We start from the raw sequence: 13685 nt of genomic DNA, 5'->3' as shown, positions 1-13685 counted from the left end.
TGTCTCCAGCAGCTCCAGCAACATGTCCAAGTCCAGCATGACTTGGAATCACTGTGGTCATGGCTACATGTCAGCTTTGTATTCAACCACAACAGCCAAGTCTTTTGGAGATGGACACTGGACTGTCACTAGGAAGGCAAACCCTTTAGCAGGGATCAGAGCACAGCCAGATGTGCCCTTTGTGCTTGGCCAAAATGGCCAATACTGAATGCCAAATAGACCAACCATCTGCAATGATATTGGATTCAATAGAACTTCTGGACAAAATTAAGCTGAGAGTATGCCCTAGATAACATGCTGTGTACCTCCAGAAATGCAATACCATCCCTATAAGTAATACAGCCTCTGAACAATTGCAGTCATTAGCACTAACTAGTAACAGAGATTAATACATTACATGTCAGTGTAGACTTTAAGCCAGTACACGTGTTGGTATTAGACAGGCTTGGATAAGATATGGACAAGGAGGGTAAAAGTTGTATGATTGGTTTTAACCAGTGTTTGAACATGTGCATTAATCATTACTGATATAGAATATGGTGACCTGCCCAGAGCTGCACATCCTCCCCAGGAGGAAGCTTTTTCCCCAGCATCCAAACTAAGCTACAGTGTGTGGCTTTTACTTCTTGTTACACCATCCGCCACCACTGAGAAGAATTTGTCTCTGAGAAGATCTTGGCTCTGTTATCTTTTCAAGTGCCTTCCAAGAGGAAGAAATCTACTATTACGTGGTTCTTTTGTTTCCTGGTCATGAGAAGGCTTTGTTGCTGGCACCAAGGGCGGGACATTCTTCACTAAGAAGGTCACCAACAACATCCTCCTGGATTCTTGTGGACCCCTGGCACCTTTCAGTTGTAGTCACTGTATCTGCAAACAAGCCTCTTAGTACTCATGCAAGTGGGTGTATACAGACAGAGCCAAGTGACTGTGTGCCTTAGGTTAGGGTGCCAAGTGCAAGATCCTCTCCCAGGAATCTCTTAAAGGCTGCCTACTCAGTTCTCACATCTTTCACAGATGGGGCAGATGGGAGCTATTTTCATTTGCATTGATCATCACCTGGTAAACAAAAAAAGAGGAAGTATGTAATAAAGGTAAGAAGTATCACTGAAGAACATCTCTGACCAGGTCCAGCTCAGCCATATTCATAGAAATCTGGGGGAAGGACTGACAAAGGAGACCATTATAGAGCTCAGCATCAACCAGCATGATGGAGTAAAAACCCAGAGTTTGGGAAGCACTTGTAGACGAGGCAAGGAAAATATTGCTCCCCAGTGGCTCTGGATGCCATTATTCAGAGAGACAGAACTCACAGGATGCCCTTCTTGGGAGAGCAGGAGTAATGTGCAAGGTATGCAGGCAAGAGGAAATACGAGGTATGCAAAGAAGGGCATCAGCAGCTCTATGGAGAAGACATCTCAGCAGCATTCTGTCTACCTGGCAGGTGAGGTGTGTCTTGCTGTGAGGTTGTTTGCAACTGCAAGATCTTCCCTGAAAAGAAAATGTGCCCAATAAGAACGTGCCTTGGCAGATGCATCACCTCCTCTGAGGGCAGCTTTGGCTTGAATGCCAACAAGACAACATGCCTTATTAAAAAATCATTATGCATGTAAGTAAAAAAGGAGAAAAAAGACATTAAGTGTATCCCCGGCACAAAGAGTTTAATAAGCTTCAGAAAGATATTAAGGTTTATTTCCAGTCTGGGACTTCTGTATGGCCTTAGAAAAGGCTGTGAGGCTCCACTGGCATAGTGTATAAGATAGCTATGGAGTGACCTAAACAAGGATGTGATTCTTAGCTGCCTGATAATATTTTGCTTCAGTCATTAAAACAGAGCTGCTTGGTCAGTGAGTCAATGTTCAAAGACCTTGAGTTCAGGATCTGATGCCCAGCCTCCTTGATTAAGTTGTTTGTGAAAAGGAAAAGATTCTTCTAGGACTGTAGTTGACCTGGTACACTAATATTGCTATTATGTCCGTCAGTTCCCTTCCAACTGTGCTTTGACAGCCTACCCTTCAGCTGCAAGAAATACATTGTGGTGCTGAAGAATGGGCAAAGATGGGACTGTTTGGCTCTGTACTAGCATGACCTTGGTGAAGTAATTTAATGTCCTCATGCCTCAAGATCCCTGCCTGTGAAATCGGAGTGAACTAAAACTTCCTTTCTCCTGCAGTGTATTCATTCATACATCTTTAATGTCCTTCATTCATTGGCACTGGTTTGCAAAAGTAATTTGGCAGTTATAAATAGCTGTGCACCTAAGGTGGGAGTCACAGAGGGTCGAGGTTTTTGTAGATACGGAGAAATCTTCTGTATGAAGAATTTACAGATGATCAGGAAGACAAATAAGCTTTCATTTTCCAAATAGTGAAAGATTAAATAAACTCCTGAGCTGTCTTATTTTCAGTAATGAAAAAATAAATCAGCATGAAAGTTATTAATCCGAGGCATGTATGACTAAAACAGGTCTGTGAAGAACAAAAAGAAGAAACACAGAGAGAGTTACAGGGATAGCAAGTTATCATCAGGATGCTTCTGCAAACTCAGCTCCTTTTCCACAACACATAAGATGCTGTCCTGTCTCACAAGTAGCACTGAGCTAAGGATCAGAGCTCTGCTACTGCAGTCTGATGCAGTGCAGATCTGCTTCCTAGGCAAGCAGCAGGACCCATGCCAGCCAGTGCCTGCCCTGGTATCAGCACAGACATGAACCTGGTGCTCAGCTTGAGCAAGAAGGGCTTACTCCTGTTCTAACTCTGGTGTGCTCGTGAAGAAGGAATTATGTTTGCCTTAGAAATTACTTCCTTATTTCTTGTGTGCTGATTCACTTCTAGGATGCTAATTTAAGTGCTGGTGGACCACATGGGAGGACTTCGCACTTAAGGACAGCCTCATTAACTGACCGGTAATACAGATCACCAGTGCTAAAAGATCCATAACTGGTTCATGCCAACTTCCCTCCAGTTTTCACTTAAGCAACACTTTAAACTAGGTCAGAGCATTAATTAACATTTGCATTAATTCTCTCATCAGCAAGTCCTGCTTCCCATTGGGTAGTTAATTAAAATCAGCACCAACATTAGGCTACTACTTTGCAGCAAAGATAAGAAATAAAAAATAATTGCTTGCAATCATTCTTTCAAGGAATAAAGTATTTATGGACTATCATGTCTTCAGGTTCACCTGCTCTGCTACAGATGGAAGCAAAGATCCTTTCTGTCCTGCTTAGGTTTCCTGAAGGTAAACAGGTCATAGGAACACAGGCCTTGGTTTCACCCCTGGCTGCACTTCTGCTTCAAATCTTTAGTGAAAATAATCTCCTTAAAACAGAGGTTGGTTTTTTTTCCAGCCTTCCTGTTGAAAACTGCCTCCCTGAGCACCTTGCAAGCCTATAGGTGGCCTTGGAGAAGTCTGAATTCAAGCTTGGCTTGGGAGTTCTGGGTAAGAGAGGGCCTCTCTCTGTTCTCACAAGTGTTCTCAAACATGTACAGCAGTGCAATGTGTTTGGATGTGGGAGTAATGGAGGGGACTATGCCAACAGCACAGGCTTTTGGGTGATTTGAGCAGATTTGCAGTCACTGGAAGGAAACAAGCATTTCTGCTGCATATTGCATCCTAAAGGAAATATCTAAACAACTCAGGATAACCCTACTCTAAAAGTGCCTTCTCCTCCCTTAGCAAGGAAAGGAAGATAAAGGAGATGCCTGTCTGTAGATGGCTGTTACGTGCAGCGGAACAAACCTCGCTCCTCAGAGCATCCCTTTTCTTCATGGGAAAGATGATGTTCATGCTCTGTGCCATCTCTGGGAGAAAAGTGGTGCTCCTGGTGGCATCTCTGATGGCTATTTCGCCTGTGAGATGTAAAATAACTGCACGGCTTCAAAAAAATACAGCTAATATTCTTGGTCAAGAAAAAAGTCACAGCTTCCCTGAATATGTGGATAGGAAAACCTTTATATCCAGTGGCTTGAACAGCACTGACTGGGATCTGTGCTCCAGTTCCTCTCCTGATGTTGCCAGCCAGGCTGTCATCCCTCCCTTGCTCTGCAAAGGTGAGAGGAAAACAGCTGGCAGCTGTTTCCCAAGGACAGAGATTTCATACCTTGCAAAAGCAGCCATCAGGACAGCAAAATCTATCGATCTAGCTACTTCTGTATCATCTCTGCCCTTCCTCATTTTGTACAACTGACTGCAAGACCAGGTCCTGTAATTATCTCTACAAATTAACAAATGAATTATTTCCTGGAATAAGATCTTTGCTGTAGGGACCATTTCTTTCCCTTTGGGAACTGTGTAGGCCACTGTGGGAACTGTATCAGAAAGCAGCACTTCCTGTAAGACAGCCTCATGGCACAGCTTGTATAAAGCACCAACATTTTTGGTACTGGTTCTGCTCCATGTGAGAAGCTGTGGGATTTTTGCCAGTTCAACGTGAATAGGACCAAGGTTTTGATGGAAAACAAAGAGAACCATTTAATTCATCATGAGGTGTTGCACATTCCTCAAATGAAGTGGTCTGTCCCAGGTTTGCAGACCTTCACCTGCCCTCTAGCTCAGGGCAGTAATAGGATCATACAAAGAGTTTTAAGACATACGGTCATTTTTGTTATGTGGCAGATGTATCAAAACTTTCATGATCAGTTTCCAGGAACCCAGGGCATGGTTCTCATGAGGACTGATGATCATCCAAAGCAGGCCATTGCAGGTGTGCCCCAGATTCTTATCGCTGGCAGTTGTTATCACACTGAGTTAACGCCTACCAGACACTGGCAGTGTTGACATAGCAATTTCTATTCAGCAGCATTTAGACAGGAATCTGCTTCCTGTTTTGAGATGGGTTTCTGTCATTCAAATGGCCTCTCAAAAAGCTATGATGTTGATTTGCTCATTACAAACTTGTCAATAGAAAGTTGATTATATCCTGGGTGGGGCTTTTAAAAAATGACTTTTTCATGGTTGGGATGTATGAAGAAGAACTGTAATATCAATCAAAGTAACTTTCATGGTTAGTAAACTTAGAAACAATATGGGGAGTAGATGAAATGTAGATAAAAGGACTCGTGTTTAGCTTTGCCCTTAGTTGGCCATCAGCACCACTTCACTGCAGTGAAGGAACTTGGCTGCATTGCATCAGATTGCTGCTGGCATTTGAATGCAAGTTTTTGTGCTGTTGTACAATTGAGTCTTGGAATCGGGTACCATTCTCTTAGTTCTTCAAGTGTATCAGAGGCACTATTCACACAGATATGCATTTATGAAGCAGTGTTTGAGGTCTGGGGTTGATGACCACAATTGGAGTGTAAAATCTTCCAGAGCTGCCAAGTCAGCTTTCCTTTTACCTCTTAATGTTTGCTTTGGTTGTTATATTTGTCTACGCCTTTGCTCTGGAAGGGCAGGAGCAGCCAAGGGGTGTAACAGGCTTGACCACAGGATGAAAAGAATAGAAGTGTGATGAAAAGAATGAAAGTAGCATGGAAGTCCTTAACAGCATGCTCTTTTATGGTGCAATCATGGCAAACAATGTACGTATTTTATGTTGAAAGGTGGGGCATGACTTGCACTTCTGCCTACCCTTAAAGTGGTACAGAGTATTTGAGCTGTGACACAGCCTTTGGATTTAAAATGATCTCATCTTGCCCCAGGGTGAAAGGTAGAACATGTTACCCTTGAGAATCTGACTTCATTTGCAAGTCTCAATTTACCAAGCACAAGTATAACATGCAATCTGAGACACGAGGCTTCTTTTTCCAGAGATTTTCCCCAAGTAATCCTTTATACATTACAAAATCGAAATTAACTGCTGTTCAGCACATCAACAAACAAAGAAAACACTCATGTACCATGGATAGAAAGACCAATTTTATCACCATTTTTTTAACTTGTCCAGAAAAACTGCTTCTTCTGTTAGAAGGACATTCTATCAGTGTTCTCTGGTCTTCCCTTATCAGTCAACCTTCATACCCCATCCTTCCTTTGCTATCCTTGTCCAAGATAGTGTTATAGTGTTAGATAACTTAATAATTCAAAATACACTGTGGCATTTTTGCCTGAGAAGATAAAAAAGTCATGTCTACTCATTGCAATACAAATATGACTGAAGACAGCAGTAGATCCTTCCAGTTTCCCATCAAATCCAGCTATACCAAAGCTATTTTGAAGCTTTGAGATTTTGTCTGACTATGTGCTAGAATTCATCACACCACAAGAAACAGAAGACATATAAATTAGATGTTTTAGAAGGGAAAAATAAAACAGCTACAAAAATGCAAGGTACATAAGACTTTTGCCTTTGTAGAGCAAGAGCAGGTTGTGCTTAGCTCCTGCTGAGCAAGGCCAGAGTAGGAGCCAGGTTTTGTCCAAAGCCAGTGATGGGAAGGCTCTGTGATCTCCAGCATTCATTTTGCAAACCTTGGTACTAAAGAAATACATTCACATGATGCTTCTGCACATCAGTGACACCAGGCCTGGTTAGCAGACCTTTGTAGTGATGGCTACTGCCTCATCAGAACAGCAAAGTACCATTGGAATCAGCTGGTCACAAGTCTTCTGCAGTACTGAACAAATGATTTGAAGGGCTGTGATTTCACCCCTTAAGCTGCTTTCTGGGGAAGTTCAGATGCTGCTCCATGGGGCTGGCCCTTCTTCTAGGTGCTGTGGGACTCGACCTAGCGCTCCCCCACAGAAAACATGGGGAAAACAGAAAAATAGCCCCACAATTTGATGTCCCTTGTGTCAGTTCTCTTCTGTGTCCAATACAGCACCAGTTATGATTGAGGTACAGATGGTGAGTGCAGATAAACCATGATTCTGAGAGCAAACAAGGCCACAGGTAGTATGTGTGAGCCCTCTGAAAACTGCCACCACCTAGAATAAAGGTCATGCATGCAGTAAAACAGTAAGGACACACTAGATTTGTAGCACTCATATTGTCCTTGTAGGCTTTGCTGAGCTGGGAGGAGCAGGAGGACCTTTTTCCCCATGTGGGTGGTACCTCTACAAACTTCCCAACCCTTGTCCACCAGGATGGAGGTATTGAAAGTGAGAGTCATTACCAGATCTCAGAGGACACAAAAGCACAGTGCAAAAGCCCAAGCTAAAGCATATTGAAGCCAACAGATATCCACTGATATCCACTGATGCTGGATCAGGCCTTTAGCAAATAACTGATTATTTCTGGAGTCAGAATAGCCGAGTAGGCTACTTGTGGGGACTTGTACATGTGCTTTCCAGTTAATTTATTAACTGGAATTAATTTATTTACACAAATAATCCTCCTTCTTGCAATCAATCCTACTGACAACAAGGATTACAACGCCATTAAGGGCTGAAGGATGAAGTTCTGAGATAAGATACAGAGTAAACAAAGTAGGATATTACAGACAATAATTAATGTTTAGAAACAGAAAATGAAGTCAGGATGACCGTAAGTCACAATGTTTCGCTGCTCCCTGAGCTTATGAGCAAGACTCCTCAGTGCAAACCCATGGTTTTCATTTTAAATATAGCTGCTGTCAGAAAAGTTACAGCTGAGACTCACATTTGTGAGTGGGCAAATAAAGATTATGACATCCGTGGAGCATGAAGCTTTAGAAGGAGCCTGGTGCTGTTCTGTGGAAGTCGTTCTGCCTGCTGCCTTCTCAGTCAGTGCCAAATCTGTTTTTCTGTTTCTAACATGCTATTTTTGTTTTTGTCCAGCTCCAGAAAATAGAGGCTAACACAGCCAGGCTGTGTGTCTGTATTTATCTATCTGTCTCTTCCTGCTTCCCAAAGCATTTTGAATCCACTCACCAGTTTCGGAAAATATTATCCAAGGGGCGAGAGTCTTTGGGAGCTGTGCAGACACTGTATTTGAGGAGCTGGCAACCACCATCTTGATTATGTGGTATTTTAACAGCTACTTTATTACTCCATTTTGTTGGATGTTGTTTTGCTGGGATTTGGAAGGAGCCCTGCACTCTCTCCCTCTCACCCTTCCCAGTGCCTTGAAACAAAGGGATATCTTAGCTTTGTTTCTATTCTATTATCCAAAATGCTGCGGTTATTGAAACAAAGCGCATCTTCTGAGTGTGCATTTTTGCAAGAACATCTGCTTTGTGTAAAGTTATTTGACAAAACAAACTGTAGCCCTTTATTTGGATTAGAAAATATTCAACGTCTGGAGCTTGCTGCAGAATTAAACAGGAAATAGACAGCTGAGTAGCTACAATATACCAAGGCCAGTTGCTCTTACTTTGGCTTTACACGGTATTCTTTGCCACTGTTTATTTTTTTCCTTTTGTCTGTTCCTTTTCCTGTCTGACTTTAACTGATTAATTCATCCCCTTCTATCCCTTAGAGAGCTTGAAGAAATACAGTTTTATCTCAGCTTGGCAGCTGGAGGTGGTGATCCCAGTGCACAAGCCATGAATTGTGTGTAACAGTATGCCGAATTGTGGTTCATTTACTGTATTTTCAGTGACTTCGAATTCATTCAGCTTGACCCTTGGCCTGGTTCAGGATCATTTGCAAAATATCTGTGCGATAAAGGTGTTACAGAAGCTAAAGTAACAGCTCATAGAGGCGAGGCAGTTCCCTTGTCTTAGAATCTCTGTTCAAAACCTTTCCAGTACTTCAGTCCCTGAGTAGAAACAATGGGATTTTGGAGGTGCTTTTCAACATTCTTACCCTAACAAGGATACATTCCACATTTCAACCCAAGACGGAGAACCTTAGCAGATTTTGGCCATGTGCACAAACCCGGCCCTGAAAGAGGAACCCACTGAAAGAGCACATTTGCTTTTCTTGTTCAGTTCTTGACTTTCTTTAATCTAAATGATTCTACTCAACAAAGGTGAATGATCCATCTTCAGAAAGTCTTTTGAGTGTTATATGATCCCTTAGTACAGTTCATGTTCCTAGTCCCCAGGACTCTAGAACACCATTTTACAGTAATAATATTAAAAATTGGTTTGATCTTCATTGGTTATAATATTATTTATTTTTATTTTTATTTTTTTGAGGAACAACACTTTGACAGGAAACAGTAGAGACAATTATAGCTGTTTCTTATCCTGGAAGAGAGCAGGTAAACAATACAGGGTCACCATTAACACTAAAATAGATCAAATGTGTGACCGGGAATTCACTTTACTCCTTATGGTAACACATTTGTTTGTGCTTTAAAAGGTGAAGGTCTGTACTACAATACATAGCTGACAGTAACTCAACATTAGCAGATTTTCAAGGCAAAGATACTTCTACTCTGCAGGTCGGTGGCTGCTGTTTACTCACATCCAGTCAACAAATCTCATTCTTGATATCTCACTGCCTTATGGCAACTACAGCCTAGACTCCGTAGCTTTTGCTTTGCTGCCATTAGATGTGGAACTCTTGTTTGGTGAGAAGACCAGCCCATATATCAATAGATCTTTGCACTTTTTGCTTTTATTTTTTGTACTTTTCCATCCTTTGCATGCTTGATAACCTGATAAACCAGTCTCTGCTGCTGTCACATAAAGGCTGTGCATTGTTCAGCTGTGCATGTCATTTTAATCACCAGTCTTACATGCTGACAGTTGTTACTCTTAATTTTTAGAGCTTTCACTAAAACGTGAAGATCAAACTTGTGAACAGCTTGATGTGAGCACACTGGAGAGAACTGTCAGACATCCAGCACAATGGCCTGTTGCAAGTAAATCTGCATTTAAAAAGCAAGGGTTGTTGTCATCTTTAAAGTTGCTTATGTCTCTACATATCTGCAGAAGGTGGAGGTAGGAATTCTTACTTCCTCTCAGGAATGATAATGAGAGTGAGAAGTGCTCCAAAGGCTTTCTTACATTTGCATCTTGTTGGCCTTCAGAATCTTAATTTGGAACATTTTTAATGCTGTGGGTAGAATGAACACAGCTTACAAGAGCCATGTGCCAAGTATGGCACAGACAGACAAGAGTAAAGAACTGATGCATTCCCCACCTTTCTTTAGAAGCCCGCTCAGATTGCTTACCAGTGCTTGTTTCTGTTTCAAACCTCGAATGATTTCATCTGTCTCTGGACTGTTTTTGCTACAACTCCATTGTCTCAGCATGCAACTTCCCAGCAACTAAAGCTGATTAGATTTCTGTCTGCTGCTGTCCCCACTTGTGTTAAGTCAGCTCTAACATTTACCCAGACTGGCTTTGAATTGTTTCAGTCCACCAGCCCAAGACAGAACTAACCTCAATAAATAAAAGCAAAAGCTTTCTGGCAGAGATGGTATAACTCAGGGAAAGGTTAATGTAGGGCTAGATGAAGGTATAGTAAAGCCAAATTGTTGCAACCAGTTGCTAGACTGGCATAGGCCAGGCATAGCTTTGGCTTCTCTGCATGCTGAGCTTTGGTTGTAGGAAAAAATTGCATTTCTAGGGTATGGCTGCATTCCCGGGAACAACAGTGCAGTAAACCCTACGGTTACTGCAAGAGAATCTGGCACCTGTTTAATGAATATAAACATGATTGGTCACAGGCAGGACTCTGTGCTTTTAAAGAGTTTAATGTCAATAACTCAAACTCACTCTAAGCACCTACATCTTTCATCACTGGTACAAGCAGCACATGGGTGGCACAGTGGGAAAAGCCAACTTTTGCCTCTTCTGAATGTGAGGTCCTCCACTTCTTTTCTGCACATAAGTACATTCCTGAGTTGCATTATTTCAAGAAAGGCTGATTCTGGAAGAAGGCAGCTCCAACAGATAATATGAAGTGGCAGATTTCTGCCCCTGTTGGACACCTGGGTGTTCACGTAGGCACTGGGAACAGCAGTATTACTTAACCCCGAGAAGCACAGAGCTTTGGCACAAGGCTACCCAGTGTTATCACTACCCCTGACTCATAGAGTCCAAAGGAATCACTTGCATCACAACTATTGTTATCTGGCAAAGCATAAAATTCAGTCACACATTTCACTTAAAGCACAAACACGACCTTTGAAAGCGGATTTTGAACCACAGCAGAGTCATGCTGTTGTCACAGAAAAGCAGTCTCTACTTGTATTAGGGCAGGTGTTCCTCCTGTTCTCGAGATAAAACCAAACCAAACAAACCCACTAACTTTATCCGTGTAACATCCACAACTGCCATTGCTTTACATTTGTTGGCCACCCTTGTTCCTGACACAGTGAAACAGGTGCTGCTGGCAAAATGAGCACGGCAGCTCCGAGGCAGAATTTCAGAGTCAACCAGATGGAGACTGTAAGAACACAGGAAGTTTTACAGAAATGGCTTAAGAATAGCTTGAAGTTGGCACGCAGACAGAGCTAGGGGTATGCAGAACACTACACATACATTAAATAAACGCTGTAATGATGAAAGCTTCACAATAAAACTGATATGCATCTCAGTCCAGAAACCATCAAATTGCTTAGATTAAGAAGCAAATCATGCTGAGACAAGATCACAGTATGTCTTATTTCCAGTCCAAACCTCATTTCTCTGGTATTTCATTAGCAAGTGGGGTTTAAGGGACAATTTTCTGTGGTATAATCAATTCACATCATGAAAATTCACATCATTTCCAAATGACCGAGACTTCTAAAGGAGAAAGCTGGGCATCTGTAACTATTTTTCTTACCATCAGATAAATTTGGTATTTTTAAACACTAATCACAAAAGGGTATCATTTTGAATGTAGTCATTTTGTATTTCAATTGCTTTATATTTAGGGATGCTCTGCTCCACACTTCTGATTTGTGTCTTTCACCAGCACATCTAGGCAACAACAATAATCTCCCCCAGCTAAAGGGAAATCTGAGCTATTGCAGATCTGCGATGGCATTCCTCCACTCCCTCTACACTTCTTGCTTAACTTCTAGCTTTCCCCATTGCAAGCATTGGGAAGTTTTTAAAACACCCTTCTTTTCTTATTACTCACTAATTCGATGTTTTTCTATGTTCCCTTCCTAACTGCTAACTTGTCCACAGAGCAAACTATATGACATAGTCTTATAGCAGACATTACAGAGAAAACTGCCATTGCAAAACAAACCCTTTCCTACTAACTATCTCATATCTCTCCATGGGAATGAGAAGCTTTTGCCACGCTAATCTCAGGGTTTTCATTCTTGCTTGATACCTCCCAGCCCCTTAGCATCACTTTTCCTTAGCGCGTGTAAGTTGTTCAGATTTCACATTAGATAACAATACAGCAATATTCTCAGTGCCAGGAAAAAGGTCACAAGGGAATTTTCAGGAATAAGGATTAAAAAAATAGCATCGTTCCTAACTGGATACTGCATGCCTAATGCTGTGCAGCCATTTGCATATTATTACAAGCTATTTTTATTCACAGGGCCCCAGGAAGACTGCAGTAAAATAAGGACTGCAGTTCATCAAGATATGCACAGCTCTCATCAGCCACAAGCACAGCTGGCAGTAGATCTACTTCACTGGAACTAATAATGCAAAGTGTAATTGAAGGAGGGAGCACATGCAATTTGGAGTTCAAAATCTTTATAACTGTTCACATTATGAATGAAGCTTGATCTGTAGGTTGAGTCTTAAGTTCTGACAGCAGAAGAAAATACTACATAGGTTATAGAAATGGCTGGAGAAGAGGCACATAAAACCTCAGAGGCATTTCCCTACTGCCTACTTGGAATAGGTTTGCCAGTGTATTCTATAGATGAGACCTTATTTCCCACACTTGGTCTTTTGTCAATATTTGCAAAAACAGGCTGCATAAGTGCTCTTGGACTTCTGAATCAGCACACCCTCAAGGCTGCACTGATATTCTGCCTGCGGCTCAGCCTTAGCCCCACTGCATGCCCTGTGTCATGCCTTGGGGCAAGGGACAGTTTTTAGTGTAAGTTTCCCAGTGCTCAGGGAGATTGCTTGCACAGGGCATCATTTAGCTCATTCACTCCTGAGCCTTTAGAGTTAGAAGGATTAGAGAATTCTTCACCACAGAACCATCACAGGAACACAGTGGCTTGCCACACACTATGGGTTGAATTCTCCTACTAACTTCTTAAACTACTACAGTAGGAAGGGGAAGATAAGCATGCACACATTTGTGAGTAGACAGCTTGTGTTTGCACACTTCAAATTAACTTTGTACCCTCGTCTTTCTGAACCTCCTTGGAACCTTTTGCAAACACCAACCTGATTCTGTTCAGGCTTTCTGATATTGCCAGCATTTATGAAAAGCTAAAGGGTGAGTGTCAAGAGAATAGGGCCAGGCTCCTTTCAGCAGTGTCCAGTAATGGAAAAAGGGGCAGTGGGCACAAACTGGAACACAGGAAGTTCCATAGGAACATGAGAAAGAACTTCTTTGCTTTAAGAGTGACAGAGCACCAGGACAGGTTGCCATGAGGGGCTGTGGAGTTTCCTCTGGATATATTTAGGATCTGCCTGGACATACCCACACACCCTGCTGTACAGAACCTGCTTTAGCAGTGGGTTGGACTCGATGATCCCCAGATTTCCCACAGACCCCTACAATTCTGTGATATTAAACCCTGCTTCCTTTGCTTTCATTTTGTTGGGAGGCAAGTAAGAAATGCAGAGTCTCAACCTTAACTTTTGGAACAGGAGCTTAAGAAAAGTTCTAAAGCCTCACCTATGCTCTCTTATAGTTTTATACGATCATGAGGAGTGGCTGAGACTTGTTTGCCATAACACATTAAAGCATGACCTTATCTGTTCTAACCATATTGCAGGCAGCTCCTTATGTGTGTA

The sequence above is a fragment of the Coturnix japonica genome, chromosome 3 (genome assembly GCF_001577835.2).
Source record: "Coturnix japonica isolate 7356 chromosome 3, Coturnix japonica 2.1, whole genome shotgun sequence".
Lineage (NCBI taxonomy): Eukaryota > Metazoa > Chordata > Aves > Galliformes > Phasianidae > Coturnix > Coturnix japonica.
The sequence above is the reverse complement of the archived record's forward strand: the minus strand, read 5'-3'. Positions refer to the sequence as shown.